The sequence below is a fragment of the Peromyscus leucopus genome, unplaced genomic scaffold (genome assembly GCF_004664715.2).
Source record: "Peromyscus leucopus breed LL Stock unplaced genomic scaffold, UCI_PerLeu_2.1 scaffold_407, whole genome shotgun sequence".
NCBI lineage: Eukaryota > Metazoa > Chordata > Mammalia > Rodentia > Cricetidae > Peromyscus > Peromyscus leucopus.
This window is the reverse complement of record NW_023505296.1, coordinates 5,810-13,778: the sequence shown is the minus strand read 5'-3', so window position 1 is coordinate 13,778 and position 7,969 is coordinate 5,810. Positions and strand designations below refer to the sequence as shown.

General features: G+C 35.7%; 1 pseudogene; it reads right to left on the bottom strand.

Moving 5' to 3' along the window:
- Positions 1-1,345: 1,345 nt before the first annotated feature.
- LOC114698193 lies at positions 1,346-2,352 on the bottom strand (annotated as a pseudogene).
- Between the last annotated feature and the right edge of the window lie 5,617 nt (positions 2,353-7,969).

The following is a 7,969-nucleotide window of genomic DNA, read 5'->3' as shown; positions in this document are numbered from 1 at the left end:
CAACCTGTTTGTCATTTATATATAGAAGGGCTACTGATTTTTTTAAGTTAATCTTGTATGCAACCACTTAGCTAAAGGTGTTTATCAGTTGTGGGAGTTTCCTGATAGAAATTTTGGCGTCACTTATGTATACTGTCAAATCATCTGCAAATAGTGATACTTTGACTTCTTCCTTTCCAATGTGTATCTACTTGATCTCTTTTAGTTGTCCTATTACTCTAAGACTTCATTACCTTATTGAATATGCATGGAGAGAGTGGACAGTCTTGTCTTGTTCCTAATTTTAGTATTATTGCTTTGAGTTTCTCTCCATTTAAAGTTGATAGCAGCTTGCTGGAAACTGCCTTCCTTATGTTTAGATATAGTATTCCTAATCTCTTCAGGACTTTTATCATGAAGAAGTGGTTGCTCTCCACAAACTGTAGCAAGACCCAATTGCTGAAGACAATGCCCACATAACTCACTGCACATGGAGAGTTGGAGCTGGTAGGTGCCTACTTTAGAACTTTCACTTCCATGTCTAGTGTCTATGACAAGGAAAAGTACTGTGCAGTACTCATAGATGGGTACCTCATTCATCCATCATTAGAGAAGCTTCCTTGTGCAGTAGATGGAAACAAATCTGTGAAGACCCACAGCCAGACATTAATTAGAGAGAGACCTTGAAACACACAGCTTTAAATAAGATGTCTTCATCAAATCCATGGAAAAGGAAGGAGAAGGAATGAGGGAGACAGAAGGAACAGAAGACACCAGGAAAACAAGGCCATCTAAAAGAACTGAGCAAATATCACAGAGACAATCCTATAATAATCATGGGGCCTATATGGGTCTGCACCAAGCCTCTGCATGTTTACTATAGCTTTCAATTTCATACCTTCATGGGACCCTTACACGTGTAAATGAATGGGTCTCTGATCCTTGTGCCGTCTCTAGGGGCTCTTTTATTTTTCTATTGGCTTGCCATGTCCAACTTTAATATGATGAGGTTTGCTACATTTTGTTTGTTTTATTTTGTTATTTTTGTTGTTATCTCATTGAACTGTGTTATTGTCTAATGAGAGAAAGAAAGGAGAGTGGATCCAGATGAGAGACGAGGTGGGGAGGAACTGGAAGGAGTAAAGGGAATTATATATGAGAAAAGAATCTATATTTAGTAAGAGGGGGAAATAAAAATAAACATATTATATGTTATACAGAAATTGAAAAGTTATAAATTTTAAGGCTTTAATAATTTTTTTATGGATGCAGTGAACTTTATTGATGGTATTCAAGAGAATAGGGCTCCCTAAGCCAGGCTCTGAGATAGAACAGGAACTGCTCAGCAGCTAAGGTATCTCTCTTGCTGTCCTTGCTGTGGTGGGTGGTCCAGGGTGGGCTTCTTACTCCTTGGAGGCCATGTAGGCCATGAGGTTCACCACCCTGTTGCTGTAGCCTTATTCATTGTTGTACCAGGAAATGAGCTTCACAGAGTTGTCATTGAGAGCAATGCCAGCCCCAGCATCCAAGATGGAAGAGTGGGGTCACTGTTAAAATTTCAGGAGACAACCTGGTCCTCAGTGTAGCCAGGATGCATTTAGTGGCCCTCCAATGCCTGCTTCAAGGCCTTCTTAATGTCATCATATTTGGCGGGTTTCTTCAGACGGCATGTCAGATCCATGACAGACACATTTGGGGTAGGAACACGGAAGGCCATGCCCATGAGCTTCCTGTTCAGCTCTGGGATGACCTTGACCACAGCCTTGGCAGCACCGGTGGATGCAGGGATGATGTTCTGGGCAGCCCTATGGCCATCATGCCACAGTTTCCCAGAGGGCCATCCACAGTCTTCTCGGTGGCAGTGATGGAATGGACTGTGGTCATGAGTCCTTACACAATGCCAAAGTTGTCATGGATGGCCTTGGCTGGAGGGCTAAGCAGTTGGTGGTACAGGAAGCATTGCTGACAGTCTTGAGTGAATTGCCATATTTCTCATGGTTCACACCCATCACAAACATTGGGGCATCAGCAGAAGGGGCAGAGATGATGACCCTTTTAGTCCCACCTTCAAGTGGGCCCCAGCCTTCTCCTGGTGGTGAAGACACCAGTAGACTCCACAACATACTCAGCACCAGCCTCACCTCACTTGATGTTGGCTGGATCTTGCTCCTGGAAGATGGTGATGGCCTTCCCATTGATGACAAGTACCATTGAATTTGCCATGATTAGATCATACTGGAACATGTAGACCATGTAGTTGAGGTCAATGAAGGGGTCATTGATGGCAACAATTTCAATTTTATAAGACTGGAAGGCAGCCCTGGTAACCAGGTGTCCAATTCAGCCAAATCTGTTCACTCCGACCTTCACCATTGTGTCTCAGGAACGAGGCTGGCACTGCATGAAAAGATGCAGCTGTCTCTGGAATAAGGAGGAGCAGAGAGCCTATGTTTTATTTTATATGAGTGAATGTTTTGCCTGCATGCATGTAAGTTCACTGTGTGCACTCTGGTCCCTTTGAGTTCAGAAGGCACCTAGACTCCTTGGTACTGGAGTTACAGAAGGTCACAAGTTGTCATGTGGGTACTGGAGGCTAATGTGGTGGTATTGTGTTCCCCAAAATATTGTGCACACTAATAAACTTATCTGGGGTCAGAAAACAGAACAGCCACAATATTAAACATGGTACCACATGCCTTTAATCCTAGCATTCCAGAGGCAAAGATCTACCTGGATCTCTGTGTTGTTCAAGGATACAGTCAAACATGGTGACTCACACCTTTAATTCAGAAAATGAGCCTTTAAACCCAGGGAGTGATGGCAGAAAGCAGAAAGGTATATAAGTGTGAAGACCAGAAAACTAGAAGCTTTTAGCTGGTTAAGCTTTTAGGCTTTTCAGCAGCAATTCAGCTGAGATTCATTTGGATGAGGACTCAGAAGCTTCCAGTCTGAGGAAACAGGAATCAGCTGAGGAACTGGGGAGGTGAGGAAGCTGTGGCTTGTTCTGCTTCTCTGATCTTCCAGTATTCACCCCAATACCTGGCTCCAGGTTTGTTTTTATTAATAAGACCCTTCTAAGATTCCTGCTACAGCTAAACCCAAGTACTTTGGAAAAGTAGATAGTGGAAGCTAAGCAGGGTCAGATCTAGTTAATACATGCATGGTAGAAAATTAGAAACAAAGATTTTGAAAAGAAAATAAGAATCGCCTACTGTCCTATCAGAAAGTACAGAAGAAAAAGAAAGAAGCCACACCCTACCAGATGGCCAGGGAAGGAAGGAGACAATGGTTGCACTTCTTGGATAGTAATTAAATGATGGTAGCCTTTTCCTAACTTTATTGATTTAATGGAGAGAGAAGATAAAATGCTAAAACTGCAACTTCATAGATTTTATTTTCACCTACTTTGTTAAAGCTACTAAAAAACATCATGATACCATGGTTTTTTCATCAAATGATTTGCATTTTGTAATTGCTTAGCAACTGCTATTTATTCATTTTCTCAGTCCATTCCTGAATACAGTGGATCTATAGGAAGCTGTCTCTGTTCTAGAGCTATTAGCCATTGTTGAGAGGGTACTTAAAGGCAGAGCACAAAGAAAGTTTGTAAGTTTAGACGTGGTACTAACACAAAGGAAAATAACCCATGTATCAAGGGAACTCAGAAAAAAATCCATCATTCTATGTGATCTACTTCCAAAATATCTCTTAAACTACAAACATATATGTGTATATATGTAAATATAGCCTGAAATAAAACATCCAATATGTTGAGATATCTCTCACAGTATGTCATTTTGTAACTGGCATTTCCATTTTTCTCAAGACTTTGCTTTCCAATATAAACCTCCAGTACAATTGAGTTAGTTCTATTCAATGATGCATCTATTTGAACTAAAAATAATAATAGTAGTAATAACTTCTTTAAATATACTACTTACTTGTGCTTTGTCTTTTTAAAGTTATCCTTTTAGGATAATGTATAGTAAAAGGCAGACACTTAAAAGTATTTGCACAATGTATATTCAATTCTCATGTAAAAGTGAAAGAATATGAATTATAGTTTCTCCACTGGTATCCAGATTTAGTCAGAGGAGAAAAAAATGTCAGGTTTGGCATTTCTTGCATTTTATGTGTAGTCAGTTTTTAAATTTCATTTCACTGCAATGAGCTCAGTTTTTCCTATGAAGTAGCAAGTACACAACAATGCACTCTACTGACTTAACAGATGTTTATAATATACATAACTGGGTACATATATAAACATTTAAGACTTCTATAGAAGGGCGATGAAACCAGGGAAAGGAAAAAAAATGAAAACTAGGAGATTATTTCTTATTAAAGTCCTTCAGAAAGAGTATGAATTATACAACTTTAGGGCATATTTACCACTAGATTAATGGAAATTTATTCACAAAATTCCTAGGAACAGAGATCAGAATGTACTATTTACATTTTTCATCTTGCATATTATAAATTTATACATGACAATAAGTCCTATACTTAAAAGACCAGCAGGCAAATGTTGAATAAGAAACGATCTTTTGGTCTTGTTTTGATGCTTAGGCACATGTGGAAAATCACAAGAGTTTAAAATGCTTACATCAAGTCTAAAAATTTGTCTTGTTGGCAAAACAGGAATGAGATTTTAAAGTCTTGAGGAGACAACATTTCTTTATAAATATAACTTTTTTTTCTTTTGCAAATACATTCATTTTCATACTCTTGATCTGAGGAGGTTTTTCCATACCAATTCTTTTGGATCTGAAGCCAGTTAGTGACCCATTTTCAGATATACTTAGTTTTTTTTTTCTAAGAATGTTGAAAACAATTGTAGTTTTTCTTTTTCCTTTTAGCATTTTCTATAATATAAAATCCTACAAAAATACTACCAAGTGAACACAAACATAAGTCACATAAACGTCTTAAACTATAATGATGTTACAAAGCCAAAGTTAATGTATGAAAATGACAGAATGTGAGCAAAATAAAAAATTTACAATGTCTCTAGTACATTTCTAGTTTGTAAAGCAATGAATATTTCTTTAACTTCAACATTCAGCCACAAATAAGTGTTATGAAGTTTGACAGATTTATTCTGTTTCAGTTTAACAGAGAGCTCTAAGAACATCACACACATAAGCTTGATGGTTCTTGAGGGAAAAGTTAGGAAAAATACCTGCATTTAATTCTGGCAGGAGCTAAGAGTCTCAGAAATACCCCAACATTTTGAAAAAGAAGGACAGAAATGTCATTCAAAGCATGTGTAGATGGTGTCTTAGGTAAAACTATTACGTTAAAAACTTACAATTATCATCACTGTCCCAGTGTCAGAGCTCTGTAGCTAATATTTGGGTTATACTGATATATTCCAGTTCACACATCTTTAAACAATGCCGTTCCTAGTGAGAATATTGTTGTTGTAGTATTGTTAATTGTGGTATAAGATTTGGCTAGATTAAACGACCAAGTAAACTTCCCCTCATCATACTTCAACAAAGATTTCTAAGGAATCTGACATCTTAAATATTTTCTAAAGAAAAAAAAGTGGTGTTTGTGCATGTCTGCCTAAAACAGAAGACATTTTGAAATTATTCACGTGGAAAATATTTATGTACACAAAACAAACAAATAAAATTAAGTTATTTTGTTCTGGTAACCACATTAGTGTTATTACATGACACTTATGTGGTAAGTATTTGTGTTATGTGGCAATTGTTTTTCCAAAACAAAGAGCTAAATATTTTCCATATACTATTTCTTTCCTCAAATGAAAAAATGCAGAAAGATCTAGAAAGTTTTGAAAATTAAAAAAAGCAAAAACTTGCTTTATAACCTCAAGATTAAACAATGTTATTAACTAATACCAGTAACATGAAGATTTAAATAACAGACAACAGGATATTTTTCTGCACTGTACTTAGTTCATTGTGTGTGAATAAGAACCCATCCATATAGTAAAGATAGATATCATTTTAATCAAATACTATTAGTCTTTCTTAACCCATATATAACTGTGAGAAAATATATTTACTAATAATCCACTCCCCTCTGTCATGCAATAGCAATATACAATCCTTATACTAATCTCCTAACTTTTATGATGATTCATATTAAGAAAAATATTCACAATTATGCTCACCATCTTCAAATACTGTATTAATTCATGTAAAGCAACTTATACTCAACCACGTTTCCCCCACAGAAAAAGAATGTCAAAAGAGAATATTCACAAATGCTAATTTGGTTTCTTTTCAAACTTAATATTTTTGGATGAATTTCACTTGTGTGCAAGGGTCTCATGAATATTGTCTCTGCTAGGCATCTGTCCTATCAACAGCATATAGGGACTGAAGCACTTGCACAGTGGATATTTTTTTGCTATTTTATGGAAGCTTCCAGGGAAATAAGTCAGTGTATTTGACCAGTTTACTAAAAACTACACTCATTTCTATTGCATGATTGGAAAGAATTGTTTTCATTCACTCATTTATTTCATGTATATTTGTTGAGCATCATTATGTGCCAGACACTTGGAGCTAGTTATAAGAGTGAAAAAAAAACTGATATCATACCAGATCTCTCCTCTGTGGTCTTGGAGTTTCATAATGTTAAACTTACTCAGAAGAAAAGAGAAAGGAGGTGGAAGGAATGTGCATGAAACAAATACTTCTTTGTAGTATATCTGCTTCAAATATAAAAGGTAGAGATATCTGTGCTTATAACTTATTAATTTATTTTTGTAGCCAAAATTTTGTTTGATCTTTAGAAAGCAACATGCTGGGCGTCTATGTGAAACGGTTTTGTCTTTAGACACAGGGAATTCACATTCCTGCTTACGACTTTATGTTATTTATGTTCCAAATTCATTAGAGTAACCACGCTCTAGCTCTAGTTCTTTAATTAAAGATCTCCCCCAGAGTCGATAAAAGCCTTTGAGATTTCTGTGAAGTATATGATCATGGTTTGAATACACCAGTAGATACTGTAGGTTTTGTTCTCACAGAAGTAACAAAATAAAGAGACACAGATCAGTTTTTGCGTCTTTGTGATGAACTCATTTCCTTAATGTTTCAGTTTGAATGTTGAACTTTTTCCAAAGACCAATATGTTCAAGGTTTGTTTTTCAGGGTGGTGCTGGAAGCAGATGCAGAGATCTACAACCAAACTTTTATTTTTTAAAAAAACATGGCTAAACCAGATATTTGGATATTTTAACACAGTGGACTTAAGTTTAACTGAAACATCAAAATTCTTTGATCAATCATTATTTATTAACCTCTACCTTAATAAGTGACATTTATCAATGATATTTATTATAATTACTTAATATATAGTATTATTAATAATAAAGTAATTTGATATTAATTATAGAATCTACCTTTTACAATCATGCAGTATGCATTGCAGACAACTAGGTTTCATGATAAATATAGACAATGCACTAATTTACATTTATGACCACTAGAACTGACTTCCAAAACTTGGTTCCATTAAAATTCCCATTTCATTGCATACACAAAGAATTTTACTTGATAATTCAATGAGCTTTTATAACTGACTTAGGAAGAAGTCTTAAATACAGGATTTCTAATAATCTGTGCATAACAAGAGTATAGGCCAGAATATACAGCCATTTGAACCAAAAGTATCCAAAAATATTTAATGGTTAAGCATCTCAAGTATGCATTGACATGCAGAGAAAACACTTGCTAAGCAGTCTATCAAAAAGTCTTAGGCTTTCTTGAAAAACAAGAAACAACAAATTTCACTCACTATCTTTTTAAATTTTTTCACTCAAATGTAATACTTTACAATGAATCAAAATTTCTATATGTAAAATATAATGAGGTAACAAACTTAAGTCATTGTGTTACAGAAATACTTCTGTATTCTCTACGAGGCTCAAAATTGAAAAGTCAACAAATGCATTCAGAAAGGTAGGGTAAAGAGAAAGACTTGTGAACCTTGGTTTTGAAAGAAAATGATG